The following is a 16,527-nucleotide window of genomic DNA, read 5'->3' as shown; positions in this document are numbered from 1 at the left end:
GCTCAAGTCACCCCTCTGCACTCGTGTTGGGCCACGCACGCAATGCAGCGACAGGTTATTTTTGCTGCCGCTGTGCCTGGCATCAGTCTCCTGCAGGCAGGAGACAGGGAGGGGAGGAGAGCGGAGCGCTGCCAAAATCAGCAAGAAAGACGGAAAGAAAGGGATTGGGGCTGCACGCTGTCTGCGGCTGGCAGTCAGGAAAGGAGGACAATAGACAATAGGTGCAGGAGTTGGCCATTCTGCCCTTGGAGCCTGCACCACCATTCAATATGATCATGGCTGATCATCCTTAATCAGTATCCTGTTCCTGCCTTATCTCCATAAGCCTTGATTCCACTATCCTTGAGAGCTCTGTCCAACTCTTTCTTCAATGAATCCAGAGACTGGGCCTCCACTGCCCTCTGGGGCAGAGCATTCCACACAGCCACCACTCTCTGGGTGAAGACGTTTCTCCTCATCTCTGTCCTAAACGGTCTACCCCGTATTTTTAAGCTGTGTCCTCTGTTTCGGCACTCACGTTTCCTGCCGCCAGAGTGTCCAATCCTTTGATAATCTTATATGTCTCAACCAGATCCCCTCTCAGTCTTCTAAACTCAAGGGTACACAAGCCCAGTCGCTCCAGTCTTTCAGTGTAAGGTAATCCCGCCATTCCAGGAATTGACCTCGTCAACCTACGCTGCACTCCCTCAATAGCCAGAATGTCTCTCCTCAAATTTGGAGACCAGAACTGCACACAGTACTCCAGGTGTGGTCTCACCAGGGCCCTGTACACCTGCAGAAGAACCTCTTTGCTTCTGTACTCGATCCCTCTTGTTATGAAGGCCAGCATGCTATTAGCCTTCTTCACTACCTGCTGTACCTGCATGCTGACCTTCATTGAGTGGTGTACAAGAACCCCCAGATCTCCCGGTACTGTCCCTTGACCGAAATTGATTCCATTTAGGTAGTAATCTGCCTTCCTGTTCTTGCCACCAAAGTGGATAAGCATCCATTTATCCACATTAAAGTGCATCTGCCATGCATCTGACCACTCACCTAACTTGTCCAGGTCACCCGGTAATCTCCTAACATCCTCATCACATTTCACCCTGCCACCCAGCTCAGTATCATCAGCAAATTTGCTAATGTTATTGCTAATAGCATCTTCTATATCATGAACATATATTGTAAAAAGCTGCGGTCCCAGTACTGATCCCTGCGGTACCCCACTGGTCACTGCCTGCCATTCCGAAATGGAGGCGTGGAGGAGTGTGGAAGGATGAGAGAATGCAGGCTGCAGCCCTATGAAGCAGGGGGAGGTCTTGCAGTTGGCCTGTGTGGGGATGTGGGAGACGACAGGAGCCTGGTGGGCAAGGGCTAGCTGGAGGGGGGGAGGGAGGGAGGGAAGCACGCACGGAGGAGGAAGAGCAAAGAGAAAAGAGAGAAAAAAAAAACAAAGGGGATCAAGAGAAAGAGCAGCAAAGAAAATGTGGCTGGCCAGCACGCCTTGAAGTGGGGAGAAAAGGCAGGGGCCAGCGCCTACGGCCATACTAGTCTGAAAACGCCCGATCTCGTCTGATCTCGGAAGCTAAGCAGACTCAGGCCTGGTTAGTACTTGGATGGGAGACCGCCTGGGAGTACCAGGTGCAGTAGGCGTTTTCCGCCAGCAGGGGCTGCTCAAGTCACCCCTCTGCACTCGTGTTGGGCCACGCACGCAATGCAGCGACAGGTTATTTTTGCTGCCGCTGTGCCTGGCATCAGTCTCCTGCAGGCAGGAGACAGGGAGGGGAGCAGAGCGGAGCGCTGCCAAAATCAGCAAGAAAGACGGAAAGAAAGGGATTGGGGCTGCACGCTGTCTGCGGCTAGCAGTCAGGAAAGGAGGACAATAGACAATAGGTGCAGGAGTTGGCCATTCTGCCCTTGGAGCCTGCACCACCATTCAATATGATCATGGCTGATCATCCTTAATCAGTATCCTGTTCCTGCCTTATCTCCATAAGCCTTGATTCCACTATCCTTGAGAGCTCTGTCCAACTCTTTCTTCAATGAATCCAGAGACTGGGCCTCCACTGCCCTCTGGGGCAGAGCATTCCACACAGCCACCACTCTCTGGGTGAAGACGTTTCTCCTCATCTCTGTCCTAAACGGTCTACCCCGTATTTTTAAGCTGTGTCCTCTGTTTCGGCACTCACGTTTCCTGCCGCCAGAGTGTCCAATCCTTTGATAATCTTATATGTCTCAACCAGATCCCCTCTCAGTCTTCTAAACTCAAGGGTACACAAGCCCAGTCGCTCCAGTCTTTCAGTGTAAGGTAATCCCGCCATTCCAGGAATTGACCTCGTCAACCTACGCTGCACTCCCTCAATAGCCAGAATGTCTCTCCTCAAATTTGGAGACCAGAACTGCACACAGTACTCCAGGTGTGGTCTCACCAGGGCCCTGTACACCTGCAGAAGAACCTCTTTGCTTCTGTACTCGATCCCTCTTGTTATGAAGGCCAGCATGCTATTAGCCTTCTTCACTACCTGCTGTACCTGCATGCTGACCTTCATTGAGTGGTGTACAAGAACCCCCAGATCTCCCGGTACTGTCCCTTGACCGAAATTGATTCCATTTAGGTAGTAATCTGCCTTCCTGTTCTTGCCACCAAAGTGGATAAGCATCCATTTATCCACATTAAAGTGCATCTGCCATGCATCTGACCACTCACCTAACTTGTCCAGGTCACCCGGTAATCTCCTAACATCCTCATCACATTTCACCCTGCCACCCAGCTCAGTATCATCAGCAAATTTGCGAATGTTATTGCTAATAGCATCTTCTATATCATGAACATATATTGTAAAAAGCTGCGGTCCCAGTACTGATCCCTGCGGTACCCCACTGGTCACTGCCTGCCATTCCGAAATGGAGGCGTGGAGGAGTGTGGAAGGATGAGAGAATGCAGGCTGCAGCCCTATGAAGCAGGGGGAGGTCTTGCAGTTGGCCTGTGTGGGGATGTGGGAGACGACAGGAGCCTGGTGGGCAAGGGCTAGCTGGAGGGAGGGAGGGAGGGAGGGAAGCACGCACGGAGGATGAAGAGCAAAGAGAAAAGAGAGAAAAAAAAAACAAAGGGGGTCAAGAGAAAGAGCAGCAAAGAAAATGTGGCTGGCCAGCACGCCTTGAAGTGGGGAGAAAAGGCAGGGGCCAGCGCCTACGGCCATACTAGTCTGAAAGCGCCTGATCTCATCTGATCTCGGAAGCTAAGAAGACTCAGGCCTGGTTAATACTTGGATGGGAGACCGCCTGGGAATACCAGGTGCAGTAGGCTTTTTCCGCCAGCAGGGGCTGCTCAAGTCACCCCTCTGTACTCGTGTTGGGCCACGCACGCAATGCAGCGACAGGTTATTTTTGCTGCCGCTGTGCCTGGCATCAGTCTCCTGCAGGCAGGAGACAGGGAGGGGAGGAGAGCGGAGCGCTGCCAAAATCAGCAAGAAAGACGGAAAGAAAGGGATTGGGGCTGCACGCTGTCTGCGGCTGGCAGTCAGGAAAGGAGGACAATAGACAATAGGTGCAGGAGTTGGCCATTCTGCCCTTGGAGCCTGCACCACCATTCAATATGATCATGGCTGATCATCCTTAATCAGTATCCTGTTCCTGCCTTATCTCCATAAGCCTTGATTCCACTATCCTTGAGAGCTCTGTCCAACTCTTTCTTCAATGAATCCAGAGACTGGGCCTCCACTGCCCTCTGGGGCAGAGCATTCCACACAGCCACCACTCTCTGGGTGAAGACGTTTCTCCTCATCTCTGTCCTAAACGGTCTACCCCGTATTTTTAAGCTGTGTCCTCTGTTTCGGCACTCACGTTTCCTGCCGCCAGAGTGTCCAATCCTTTGATAATCTTATATGTCTCAACCAGATCCCCTCTCAGTCTTCTAAACTCAAGGGTACACAAGCCCAGTCGCTCCAGTCTTTCAGTGTAAGGTAATCCCGCCATTCCAGGAATTGACCTCGTCAACCTACGCTGCACTCCCTCAATAGCCAGAATGTCTCTCCTCAAATTTGGAGACCAGAACTGCACACAGTACTCCAGGTGTGGTCTCACCAGGGCCCTGTACACCTGCAGAAGAACCTCTTTGCTTCTGTACTCGATCCCTCTTGTTATGAAGGCCAGCATGCTATTAGCCTTCTTCACTACCTGCTGTACCTGCATGCTGACCTTCATTGAGTGGTGTACAAGAACCCCCAGATCTCTCGGTACTGTCCCTTGACCGAAATTGATTCCATTTAGGTAGTAATCTGCCTTCCTGTTCTTGCCACCAAAGTGGATAAGCATCCATTTATCCACATTAAAGTGCATCTGCCATGCATCTGACCACTCACCTAACTTGTCCAGGTCACCCGGTAATCTCCTAACATCCTCATCACATTTCACCCTGCCACCCAGCTCAGTATCATCAGCAAATTTGCTAATGTTATTGCTAATAGCATCTTCTATATCATGAACATATATTGTAAAAAGCTGCGGTCCCAGTACTGATCCCTGCGGTACCCCACTGGTCACTACCTGCCATTCCGAAATGGAGGCGTGGAGGAGTGTGGAAGGATGAGAGAATGCAGGCTGCAGCCCTATGAAGCAGGGGGAGGTCTTGCAGTTGGCCTGTGTGGGGATGTGGGAGACGACAGGAGCCTGGTGGGCAAGGGCTAGCTGGAGGGAGGGAGGGAAGCACGCACGGAGGAGGAAGAGCAAAGAGAAAAGAGAGAAATAAAAAAACAAAGGGGATCAAGAGAAAGAGCAGCAAAGAAAATGTGGCTGGCCAGCACGCCTTGAAGTGGGGAGAAAAGGCAGGGGCCAGCGCCTACGGCCATACTAGTCTGAAAACGCCCGATCTCGTCTGATCTCGGAAGCTAAGCAGACTCAGGCCTGGTTAGTACTTGGATGGGAGACCGCATGGGAATACCAGGTGCAGTAGGCTTTTTCCGCCAGCAGGGGCTGCTCAAGTCACCCCTCTGCACTCGTGTTGGGCCACGCACGCAATGCAGCGACAGGTTATTTTTGCTGCCGCTGTGCCTGGCATCAGTCTCCTGCAGGCAGGAGACAGGGAGGGGAGGAGAGCGGAGCGCTGCCAAAATCAGCAAGAAAGACGGAAAGAAAGGGATTGGGGCTGCACGCTGTCTGCGGCTGGCAGTCAGGAAAGGAGGACAATAGACAATAGGTGCAGGAGTTGGCCATTCTGCCCTTGGAGCCTGCACCACCATTCAATATGATCATGGCTGATCATCCTTAATCAGTATCCTGTTCCTGCCTTATCTCCATAAGCCTTGATTCCACTATCCTTGAGAGCTCTGTCCAACTCTTTCTTCAATGAATCCAGAGACTGGGCCTCCACTGCCCTCTGGGGCAGAGCATTCCACACAGCCACCACTCTCTGGGTGAAGACGTTTCTCCTCATCTCTGTCCTAAACGGTCTACCCCGTATTTTTAAGCTGTGTCCTCTGTTTCGGCACTCACGTTTCCTGCCGCCAGAGTGTCCAATCCTTTGATAATCTTATATGTCTCAACCAGATCCCCTCTCAGTCTTCTAAACTCAAGGGTACACAAGCCCAGTCGCTCCAGTCTTTCAGTGTAAGGTAATCCCGCCATTCCAGGAATTGACCTCGTCAACCTACGCTGCACTCCCTCAATAGCCAGAATGTGTCTCCTCAAATTTGGAGACCAGAACTGCACACAGTACTCCAGGTGTGGTCTCACCAGGGCCCTGTACACCTGCAGAAGAACCTCTTTGCTTCTGTACTCGATCCCTCTTGTTATGAAGGCCAGCATGCTATTAGCCTTCTTCACTACCTGCTGTACCTGCATGCTGACCTTCATTGAGTGGTGTACAAGAACCCCCAGATCTCTCGGTACTGTCCCTTGACCGAAATTGATTCCATTTAGGTAGTAATCTGCCTTCCTGTTCTTGCCACCAAAGTGGATAAGCATCCATTTATCCACATTAAAGTGCATCTGCCATGCATCTGACCACTCACCTAACTTGTCCAGGTCACCCGGTAATCTCCTAACATCCTCATCACATTTCACCCTGCCACCCAGCTCAGTATCATCAGCAAATTTGCTAATGTTATTGCTAATAGCATCTTCTATATCATGAACATATATTGTAAAAAGCTGCGGTCCCAGTACTGATCCCTGCGGTACCCCACTGGTCACTGCCTGCCATTCCGAAATGGAGGCGTGGAGGAGTGTGGAAGGATGAGAGAATGCAGGCTGCAGCCCTATGAAGCAGGGGGAGGTCTTGCAGTTGGCCTGTGTGGGGATGTGGGAGACGACAGGAGCCTGGTGGGCAAGGGCTAGCTGGAGGGAGGGAGGGAGGGAAGCACGCACGGAGGAGGAAGAGCAAAGAGAAAAGAGAGAAAAAAAAAACAAAGGGGATCAAGAGAAAGAGCAGCAAAGAAAATGTGGCTGGCCAGCACGCCTTGAAGTGGGGAGAAAAGGCAGGGGCCAGCGCCTACGGCCATACTAGTCTGAAAACGCCCGATCTCGTCTGATCTCGGAAGCTAAGCAGACTCAGGCCTGGTTAGTACTTGGATGGGAGACCGCCTGGGAGTACCAGGTGCAGTAGTCTTTTTCCGCCAGCAGGGGCTGCTCAAGTCACCCCTCTGCACTCGTGTTGGGCCACGCACGCAATGCAGCGACAGGTTATTTTTGCTGCCGCTGTGCCTGGCATCAGTCTCCTGCAGGCAGGAGACAGGGAGGGGAGGAGAGCGGAGCGCTGCCAAAATCAGCAAGAAAGACGGAAAGAAAGGGATTGGGGCTGCACGCTGTCTGCGGCTGGCAGTCAGGAAAGGAGGACAATAGACAATAGGTGCAGGAGTTGGCCATTCTGCCCTTGGAGCCTGCACCACCATTCAATATGATCATGGCTGATCATCCTTAATCAGTATCCTGTTCCTGCCTTATCTCCATAAGCCTTGATTCCACTATCCTTGAGAGCTCTGTCCAACTCTTTCTTCAATGAATCCAGAGACTGGGCCTCCACTGCCCTCTGGGGCAGAGCATTCCACACAGCCACCACTCTCTGGGTGAAGACGTTTCTCCTCATCTCTGTCCTAAACGGTCTACCCTGTATTTTTAAGCTGTGTCCTCTGTTTCGGCACTCACGTTTCCTGCCGCCAGAATGTCCAATCCTTTGATAATCTTATATGTCTCAACCAGATCCCCTCTCAGTCTTCTAAACTCAAGGGTACACAAGCCCAGTCGCTCCAGTCTTTCAGTGTAAGGTAATCCCGCCATTCCAGGAATTGACCTCGTCAACCTACGCTGCACTCCCTCAATAGCCAGAATGTGTCTCCTCAAATTTGGAGACCAGAACTGCACACAGTACTCCAGGTGTGGTCTCACCAGGGCCCTGTACACCTGCAGAAGAACCTCTTTGCTTCTGTATTCGATCCCTCTTGTTATGAAGGCCAGCATGCTATTAGCCTTCTTCACTACCTGCTGTACCTGCATGCTGACCTTCATTGAGTGGTGTACAAGAACCCCCAGATCTCTCGGTACTGTCCCTTGACCGAAATTGATTCCATTTAGGTAGTAATCTGCCTTCCTGTTCTTGCCACCAAAGTGGATAAGCATCCATTTATCCACATTAAAGTGCATCTGCCATGCATCTGACCACTCACCTAACTTGTCCAGGTCACCCGGTAATCTCCTAACATCCTCATCACATTTCACCCTGCCACCCAGCTCAGTATCATCAGCAAATTTGCGAATGTTATTGCTAATAGCATCTTCTATATCATGAACATATATTGTAAAAAGCTGCGGTCCCAGTACTGATCCCTGCGGTACCCCACTGGTCACTGCCTGCCATTCCGAAATGGAGGCGTGGAGGAGTGTGGAAGGATGAGAGAATGCAGGCTGCAGCCCTATGAAGCAGGGGGAGGTCTTGCAGTTGGCCTGTGTGGGGATGTGGGAGACGACAGGAGCCTGGTGGGCAAGGGCTAGCTGGAGGGAGGGAGGGAGGGAGGGAAGCACGCACGGAGGATGAAGAGCAAAGAGAAAAGAGAGAAAAAAAAAACAAAGGGGGTCAAGAGAAAGAGCAGCAAAGAAAATGTGGCTGGCCAGCACGCCTTGAAGTGGGGAGAAAAGGCAGGGGCCAGCGCCTACGGCCATACTAGTCTGAAAGCGCCTGATCTCATCTGATCTCGGAAGCTAAGAAGACTCAGGCCTGGTTAATACTTGGATGGGAGACCGCCTGGGAATACCAGGTGCAGTAGGCTTTTTCTGCCAGCAGGGGCTGCTCAAGTCACCCCTCTGTACTCGTGTTGGGCCACGCACGCAATGCAGCGACAGGTTATTTTTGCTGCCGCTGTGCCTGGCATCAGTCTCCTGCAGGCAGGAGACAGGGAGGGGAGGAGAGCGGAGCGCTGCCAAAATCAGCAAGAAAGACGGAAAGAAAGGGATTGGGGCTGCACGCTGTCTGCGGCTGGCAGTCAGGAAAGGAGGACAATAGACAATAGGTGCAGGAGTTGGCCATTCTGCCCTTGGAGCCTGCACCACCATTCAATATGATCATGGCTGATCATCCTTAATCAGTATCCTGTTCCTGCCTTATCTCCATAAGCCTTGATTCCACTATCCTTGAGAGCTCTGTCCAACTCTTTCTTCAATGAATCCAGAGACTGGGCCTCCACTGCCCTCTGGGGCAGAGCATTCCACACAGCCACCACTCTCTGGGTGAAGACGTTTCTCCTCATCTCTGTCCTAAACGGTCTACCCCGTATTTTTAAGCTGTGTCCTCTGTTTCGGCACTCACGTTTCCTGCCGCCAGAGTGTCCAATCCTTTGATAATCTTATATGTCTCAACCAGATCCCCTCTCAGTCTTCTAAACTCAAGGGTACACAAGCCCAGTCGCTCCAGTCTTTCAGTGTAAGGTAATCCCGCCATTCCAGGAATTGACCTCGTCAACCTACGCTGCACTCCCTCAATAGCCAGAATGTCTCTCCTCAAATTTGGAGACCAGAACTGCACACAGTACTCCAGGTGTGGTCTCACCAGGGCCCTGTACACCTGCAGAAGAACCTCTTTGCTTCTGTACTCGATCCCTCTTGTTATGAAGGCCAGCATGCTATTAGCCTTCTTCACTACCTGCTGTACCTGCATGCTTACCTTCATTGAGTGGTGTACAAGAACCCCCAGATCTCTCGGTACTGTCCCTTGACCGAAATTGATTCCATTTAGGTAGTAATCTGCCTTCCTGTTCTTGCCACCAAAGTGGATAAGCATCCATTTATCCACATTAAAGTGCATCTGCCATGCATCTGACCACTCACCTAACTTGTCCAGGTCACCCGGTAATCTCCTAACATCCTCATCACATTTCACCCTGCCACCCAGCTCAGTATCATCAGCAAATTTGCTAATGTTATTGCTAATAGCATCTTCTATATCATGAACATATATTGTAAAAAGCTGCGGTCCCAGTACTGATCCCTGCGGTACCCCACTGGTCACTACCTGCCATTCCGAAATGGAGGCGTGGAGGAGTGTGGAAGGATGAGAGAATGCAGGCTGCAGCCCTATGAAGCAGGGGGAGGTCTTGCAGTTGGCCTGTGTGGGGATGTGGGAGACGACAGGAGCCTGGTGGGCAAGGGCTAGCTGGAGGGAGGGAGGGAAGCACGCACGGAGGAGGAAGAGCAAAGAGAAAAGAGAGAAATAAAAAAACAAAGGGGATCAAGAGAAAGAGCAGCAAAGAAAATGTGGCTGGCCAGCACGCCTTGAAGTGGGGAGAAAAGGCAGGGGCCAGCGCCTACGGCCATACTAGTCTGAAAACGCCCGATCTCGTCTGATCTCGGAAGCTAAGCAGACTCAGGCCTGGTTAGTACTTGGATGGGAGACCGCATGGGAATACCAGGTGCAGTAGGCTTTTTCCGCCAGCAGGGGCTGCTCAAGTCACCCCTCTGCACTCGTGTTGGGCCACGCACGCAATGCAGCGACAGGTTATTTTTGCTGCCGCTGTGCCTGGCATCAGTCTCCTGCAGGCAGGAGACAGGGAGGGGAGGAGAGCGGAGCGCTGCCAAAATCAGCAAGAAAGACGGAAAGAAAGGGATTGGGGCTGCACGCTGTCTGCGGCTGGCAGTCAGGAAAGGAGGACAATAGACAATAGGTGCAGGAGTTGGCCATTCTGCCCTTGGAGCCTGCACCACCATTCAATATGATCATGGCTGATCATCCTTAATCAGTATCCTGTTCCTGCCTTATCTCCATAAGCCTTGATTCCACTATCCTTGAGAGCTCTGTCCAACTCTTTCTTCAATGAATCCAGAGACTGGGCCTCCACTGCCCTCTGGGGCAGAGCATTCCACACAGCCACCACTCTCTGGGTGAAGACGTTTCTCCTCATCTCTGTCCTAAACGGTCTACCCCGTATTTTTAAGCTGTGTCCTCTGTTTCGGCACTCACGTTTCCTGCCGCCAGAGTGTCCAATCCTTTGATAATCTTATATGTCTCAACCAGATCCCCTCTCAGTCTTCTAAACTCAAGGGTACACAAGCCCAGTCGCTCCAGTCTTTCAGTGTAAGGTAATCCCGCCATTCCAGGAATTGACCTCGTCAACCTACGCTGCACTCCCTCAATAGCCAGAATGTGTCTCCTCAAATTTGGAGACCAGAACTGCACACAGTACTCCAGGTGTGGTCTCACCAGGGCCCTGTACACCTGCAGAAGAACCTCTTTGCTTCTGTACTCGATCCCTCTTGTTATGAAGGCCAGCATGCTATTAGCCTTCTTCACTACCTGCTGTACCTGCATGCTGACCTTCATTGAGTGGTGTACAAGAACCCCCAGATCTCTCGGTACTGTCCCTTGACCGAAATTGATTCCATTTAGGTAGTAATCTGCCTTCCTGTTCTTGCCACCAAAGTGGATAAGCATCCATTTATCCACATTAAAGTGCATCTGCCATGCATCTGACCACTCACCTAACTTGTCCAGGTCACCCAGTAATCTCCTAACATCCTCATCACATTTCACCCTGCCACCCAGCTCAGTATCATCAGCAAATTTGCTAATGTTATTGCTAATAGCATCTTCTATATCATGAACATATATTGTAAAAAGCTGCGGTCCCAGTACTGATCCCTGCGGTACCCCACTGGTCACTGCCTGCCATTCCGAAATGGAGGCGTGGAGGAGTGTGGAAGGATGAGAGAATGCAGGCTGCAGCCCTATGAAGCAGGGGGAGGTCTTGCAGTTGGCCTGTGTGGGGATGTGGGAGACGACAGGAGCCTGGTGGGCAAGGGCTAGCTGGAGGGAGGGAGGGAGGGAAGCACGCACGGAGGAGGAAGAGCAAAGAGAAAAGAGAGAAAAAAAAAACAAAGGGGATCAAGAGAAAGAGCAGCAAAGAAAATGTGGCTGGCCAGCACGCCTTGAAGTGGGGAGAAAAGGCAGGGGCCAGCGCCTACGGCCATACTAGTCTGAAAACGCCCGATCTCGTCTGATCTCGGAAGCTAAGCAGACTCAGGCCTGGTTAGTACTTGGATGGGAGACCGCCTGGGAGTACCAGGTGCAGTAGTCTTTTTCCGCCAGCAGGGGCTGCTCAAGTCACCCCTCTGCACTCGTGTTGGGCCACGCACGCAATGCAGCGACAGGTTATTTTTGCTGCCGCTGTGCCTGGCATCAGTCTCCTGCAGGCAGGAGACAGGGAGGGGAGGAGAGCGGAGCGCTGCCAAAATCAGCAAGAAAGACGGAAAGAAAGGGATTGGGGCTGCACGCTGTCTGCGGCTGGCAGTCAGGAAAGGAGGACAATAGACAATAGGTGCAGGAGTTGGCCATTCTGCCCTTGGAGCCTGCACCACCATTCAATATGATCATGGCTGATCATCCTTAATCAGTATCCTGTTCCTGCCTTATCTCCATAAGCCTTGATTCCACTATCCTTGAGAGCTCTGTCCAACTCTTTCTTCAATGAATCCAGAGACTGGGCCTCCACTGCCCTCTGGGGCAGAGCATTCCACACAGCCACCACTCTCTGGGTGAAGACGTTTCTCCTCATCTCTGTCCTAAACGGTCTACCCTGTATTTTTAAGCTGTGTCCTCTGTTTCGGCACTCACGTTTCCTGCCGCCAGAATGTCCAATCCTTTGATAATCTTATATGTCTCAACCAGATCCCCTCTCAGTCTTCTAAACTCAAGGGTACACAAGCCCAGTCGCTCCAGTCTTTCAGTGTAAGGTAATCCCGCCATTCCAGGAATTGACCTCGTCAACCTACGCTGCACTCCCTCAATAGCCAGAATGTGTCTCCTCAAATTTGGAGACCAGAACTGCACACAGTACTCCAGGTGTGGTCTCACCAGGGCCCTGTACACCTGCAGAAGAACCTCTTTGCTTCTGTATTCGATCCCTCTTGTTATGAAGGCCAGCATGCTATTAGCCTTCTTCACTACCTGCTGTACCTGCATGCTGACCTTCATTGAGTGGTGTACAAGAACCCCCAGATCTCTCGGTACTGTCCCTTGACCGAAATTGATTCCATTTAGGTAGTAATCTGCCTTCCTGTTCTTGCCACCAAAGTGGATAAGCATCCATTTATCCACATTAAAGTGCATCTGCCATGCATCTGACCACTCACCTAACTTGTCCAGGTCACCCGGTAATCTCCTAACATCCTCATCACATTTCACCCTGCCACCCAGCTCAGTATCATCAGTAAATTTGCGAATGTTATTGCTAATAGCATCTTCTATATCATGAACATATATTGTAAAAAGCTGCGGTCCCAGTACTGATCCCTGCGGTACCCCACTGGTCACTACCTGCCATTCCGAAATGGAGGCGTGGAGGAGTGTGGAAGGATGAGAGAATGCAGGCTGCAGCCCTATGAAGCAGGGGGAGGTCTTGCAGTTGGCCTGTGTGGGGATGTGGGAGACGACAGGAGCCTGGTGGGCAAGGGCTAGCTGGAGGGAGGGAGGGAGGGAAGCACGCACGGAGGAGGAAGAGCAAAGAGAAAAGAGAGAAAAAAAAACCAAAGGGGATCAAGAGAAAGAGCAGCAAAGAAAATGTGGCTGGCCAGCACGCCTTGAAGTGGGGAGAAAAGGCAGGGGCCAGCGCCTACGGCCGTACTAGTCTGAAAACGCCCGATCGCGTCTGATCTCGGAAGCTAAGCAGACTCAGGCCTGGTTAGTACTTGGATGGGAGACCGCCTGGGAATACCAGGTGCAGTAGGCTTTTTCCGCCAGCAGGGGCTGCTCAAGTCACCCCTCTGCACTCGTGTTGGGCCACGCACGCAATGCAGCGACAGGTTATTTTTGCTGCCGCTGTGCCTGGCATCAGTCTCCTGCAGGCAGGAGACAGGGAGGGGAGGAGAGCGGAGCGCTGCCAAAATCAGCAAGAAAGACGGAAAGAAAGGGATTGGGGCTGCACGCTGTCTGCGGCTGGCAGTCAGGAAAGGAGGACAATAGACAATAGGTGCAGGAGTTGGCCATTCTGCCCTTGGAGCCTGCACCACCATTCAATATGATCATGGCTGATCATCCTTAATCAGTATCCTGTTCCTGCCTTATCTCCATAAGCCTTGATTCCACTATCCTTGAGAGCTCTGTCCAACTCTTTCTTCAATGAATCCAGAGACTGGGCCTCCACTGCCCTCTGGGGCAGAGCATTCCACACAGCCACCACTCTCTGGGTGAAGACGTTTCTCCTCATCTCTGTCCTAAACGGTCTACCCCGTATTTTTAAGCTGTGTCCTCTGTTTCGGCACTCACGTTTCCTGCCGCCAGAGTGTCCAATCCTTTGATAATCTTATATGTCTCAACCAGATCCCCTCTCAGTCTTCTAAACTCAAGGGTACACAAGCCCAGTCGCTCCAGTCTTTCAGTGTAAGGTAATCCCGCCATTCCAGGAATTGATCTCGTCAACCTACGCTGCACTCCCTCAATAGCCAGAATGTCTCTCCTCAAATTTGGAGACCAGAACTGCACACAGTACTCCAGGTGTGGTCTCACCAGGGCCCTGTACACCTGCAGAAGAACCTCTTTGCTTCTGTACTCGATCCCTCTTGTTATGAAGGCCAGCATGCTATTAGCCTTCTTCACTACCTGCTGTACCTGCATGCTTACCTTCATTGAGTGGTGTACAAGAACCCCCAGATCTCTCGGTACTGTCCCTTGACCGAAATTGATTCCATTTAGGTAGTAATCTGCCTTCCTGTTCTTGCCACCAAAGTGGATAAGCATCCATTTATCCACATTAAAGTGCATCTGCCATGCATCTGACCACTCACCTAACTTGTCCAGGTCACCCGGTAATCTCCTAACATCCTCATCACATTTCACCCTGCCACCCAGCTCAGTATCATCAGCAAATTTGCTAATGTTATTGCTAATAGCATCTTCTATATCATGAACATATATTGTAAAAAGCTGCGGTCCCAGTACTGATCCCTGCGGTACCCCACTGGTCACTACCTGCCATTCCGAAATGGAGGCGTGGAGGAGTGTGGAAGGATGAGAGAATGCAGGCTGCAGCCCTATGAAGCAGGGGGAGGTCTTGCAGTTGGCCTGTGTGGGGATGTGGGAGACGACAGGAGCCTGGTGGGCAAGGGCTAGCTGGAGGGAGGGAGGGAGGGAGGGAAGCACGCACGGAGGAGGAAGAGCAAAGAGAAAAGAGAGAAAAAAAAATCAAAGGGGATCAAGAGAAAGAGCAGCAAAGAAAATGTGGCTGGCCAGCACGCCTTGAAGTGGGGAGAAAAGGCAGGGGGCCAGCGCCTACGGCCATACTAGTCTGAAAACGCCCGATCTCGTCTGATATCGAAAGCTAAGCAGACTCAGGCCTGGTTAGTACTTGGATGGGAGACCGCCTGGGAATACCAGGTGCAGTAGGTGTTTTCCGCCAGCAGGGGCTGCTCAAGTCACCCCTCTGCACTCGTGTTGGGCCACGCACGCAATGCAGCGACAGGTTGTTTTTGCTGCCGCTGTGCCTGGCATCAGTCTCCTGCAGGCAGGAGACAGGGAGGGGAGGAGAGCGGAGCGCTGCCAAAATCAGCAAGAAAGACGGAAAGAAAGGGATTGGGGCTGCACGCTGTCTGCGGCTGGCAGTCAGGAAAGGAGGACAATAGACAATAGGTGCAGGAGTTGGCCATTCTGCCCTTGGAGCCTGCACCACCATTCAATATGATCATGGCTGATCATCCTTAATCAGTATCCTGTTCCTGCCTTATCTCCATAAGCCTTGATTCCACTATCCTTGAGAGCTCTGTCCAACTCTTTCTTCAATGAATCCAGAGACTGGGCCTCCACTGCCCTCTGGGGCAGAGCATTCCACACAGCCACCACTCTCTGGGTGAAGACGTTTCTCCTCATCTCTGTCCTAAACGGTCTACCCCGTATTTTTAAGCTGTGTCCTCTGTTTCGGCACTCACGTTTCCTGCCGCCAGAGTGTCCAATCCTTTGATAATCTTATATGTCTCAACCAGATCCCCTCTCAGTCTTCTAAACTCAAGGGTACACAAGCCCAGTCGCTCCAGTCTTTCAGTGTAAGGTAATCCCGCCATTCCAGGAATTGACCTCGTCAACCTACGCTGCACTCCCTCAATAGCCAGAATGTCTCTCCTCAAATTTGGAGACCAGAACTGCACACAGTACTCCAGGTGTGGTCTCACCAGGGCCCTGTACACCTGCAGAAGAACCTCTTTGCTTCTGTACTCGATCCCTCTTGTTATGAAGGCCAGCATGCTATTAGCCTTCTTCACTACCTGCTGTACCTGCATGCTGACCTTCATTGAGTGGTGTACAAGAACCCCCAGATCTCTCGGTACTGTCCCTTGACCGAAATTGATTCCATTTAGGTAGTAATCTGCCTTCCTGTTCTTGCCACCAAAGTGGATAAGCATCCATTTATCCACATTAAAGTGCATCTGCCATGCATCTGACCACTCACCTAACTTGTCCAGGTCACCCGGTAATCTCCTAACATCCTCATCACATTTCACCCTGCCACCCAGCTCAGTATCATCAGCAAATTTGCTAATGTTATTGCTAATAGCATCTTCTATATCATGAACATATATTGTAAAAAGCTGCGGTCCCAGTACTGATCCCTGCGGTACCCCACTGGTCACTGCCTGCCATTCCGAAATGGAGGCGTGGAGGAGTGTGGAAGGATGAGAGAATGCAGGCTGCAGCCCTATGAAGCAGGGGGAGGTCTTGCAGTTGGCCTGTGTGGGGATGTGGGAGACGACAGGAGCCTGGTGGGCAAGGGCTAGCTGGAGGGGGGGAGGGAGGGAGGGAAGCACGCACGGAGGAGGAAGAGCAAAGAGAAAAGAGAGAAAAAAAAAACAAAGGGGATCAAGAGAAAGAGCAGCAAAGAAAATGTGGCTGGCCAGCACGCCTTGAAGTGGGGAGAAAAGGCAGGGGCCAGCGCCTACGGCCATACTAGTCTGAAAACGCCCGATCTCGTCTGATCTCGGAAGCTAAGCAGACTCAGGCCTGGTTAGTACTTGGATGGGAGACCGCCTGGGAGTACCAGGTGCAGTAGGCGTTTTCCGCCAGCAGGGGCTGCTCAAGTCACC

At 51.7% G+C, this 16,527-nt stretch overlaps 10 non-coding genes across 10 annotated transcripts; all 10 read left to right on the top strand.

Moving 5' to 3' along the window:
* Positions 1–1,516: 1,516 nt before the first annotated feature.
* On the top strand, positions 1,517–1,635 carry LOC140467416 (5S ribosomal RNA). The gene has a single exon (XR_011955450.1). It is a non-coding gene; the product is annotated as a 5S ribosomal RNA (ribosomal RNA).
* A 1,535-nt stretch (positions 1,636–3,170) lies between these two features.
* On the top strand, positions 3,171–3,289 carry LOC140470636 (5S ribosomal RNA). The gene has a single exon (XR_011956577.1). It is a non-coding gene; the product is annotated as a 5S ribosomal RNA (ribosomal RNA).
* A 1,528-nt stretch (positions 3,290–4,817) lies between these two features.
* LOC140475721 (5S ribosomal RNA) lies at positions 4,818–4,936 on the top strand. Its single transcript, XR_011960212.1, has one exon. It is a non-coding gene; the product is annotated as a 5S ribosomal RNA (ribosomal RNA).
* A 1,531-nt stretch (positions 4,937–6,467) lies between these two features.
* LOC140468525 (5S ribosomal RNA) lies at positions 6,468–6,586 on the top strand. Its single transcript, XR_011955675.1, has one exon. It is a non-coding gene; the product is annotated as a 5S ribosomal RNA (ribosomal RNA).
* Positions 6,587–8,121: 1,535 nt separating this feature from the next.
* On the top strand, positions 8,122–8,240 carry LOC140470631 (5S ribosomal RNA). Its single transcript, XR_011956565.1, has one exon. It is a non-coding gene; the product is annotated as a 5S ribosomal RNA (ribosomal RNA).
* A 1,528-nt stretch (positions 8,241–9,768) lies between these two features.
* Positions 9,769–9,887, top strand: LOC140475718 (5S ribosomal RNA). Its single transcript, XR_011960210.1, has one exon. It is a non-coding gene; the product is annotated as a 5S ribosomal RNA (ribosomal RNA).
* A 1,531-nt stretch (positions 9,888–11,418) lies between these two features.
* LOC140468519 (5S ribosomal RNA) lies at positions 11,419–11,537 on the top strand. Its single transcript, XR_011955674.1, has one exon. It is a non-coding gene; the product is annotated as a 5S ribosomal RNA (ribosomal RNA).
* A 1,531-nt stretch (positions 11,538–13,068) lies between these two features.
* On the top strand, positions 13,069–13,187 carry LOC140469065 (5S ribosomal RNA). Its single transcript, XR_011955942.1, has one exon. It is a non-coding gene; the product is annotated as a 5S ribosomal RNA (ribosomal RNA).
* A 1,536-nt stretch (positions 13,188–14,723) lies between these two features.
* LOC140471019 (5S ribosomal RNA) lies at positions 14,724–14,842 on the top strand. Its single transcript, XR_011956841.1, has one exon. It is a non-coding gene; the product is annotated as a 5S ribosomal RNA (ribosomal RNA).
* A 1,535-nt stretch (positions 14,843–16,377) lies between these two features.
* Positions 16,378–16,496, top strand: LOC140467408 (5S ribosomal RNA). Its single transcript, XR_011955447.1, has one exon. It is a non-coding gene; the product is annotated as a 5S ribosomal RNA (ribosomal RNA).
* Positions 16,497–16,527: the final 31 nt, after the last annotated feature.

This window comes from Chiloscyllium punctatum, chromosome 3 (assembly GCF_047496795.1).
Source record: "Chiloscyllium punctatum isolate Juve2018m chromosome 3, sChiPun1.3, whole genome shotgun sequence".
In the NCBI taxonomy this organism is placed as follows: Eukaryota; Metazoa; Chordata; class Chondrichthyes; order Orectolobiformes; family Hemiscylliidae; genus Chiloscyllium; species Chiloscyllium punctatum.
Note: the sequence above shows the minus strand (reverse complement) of the source record. Positions and strands in the feature narration are given on the sequence as shown.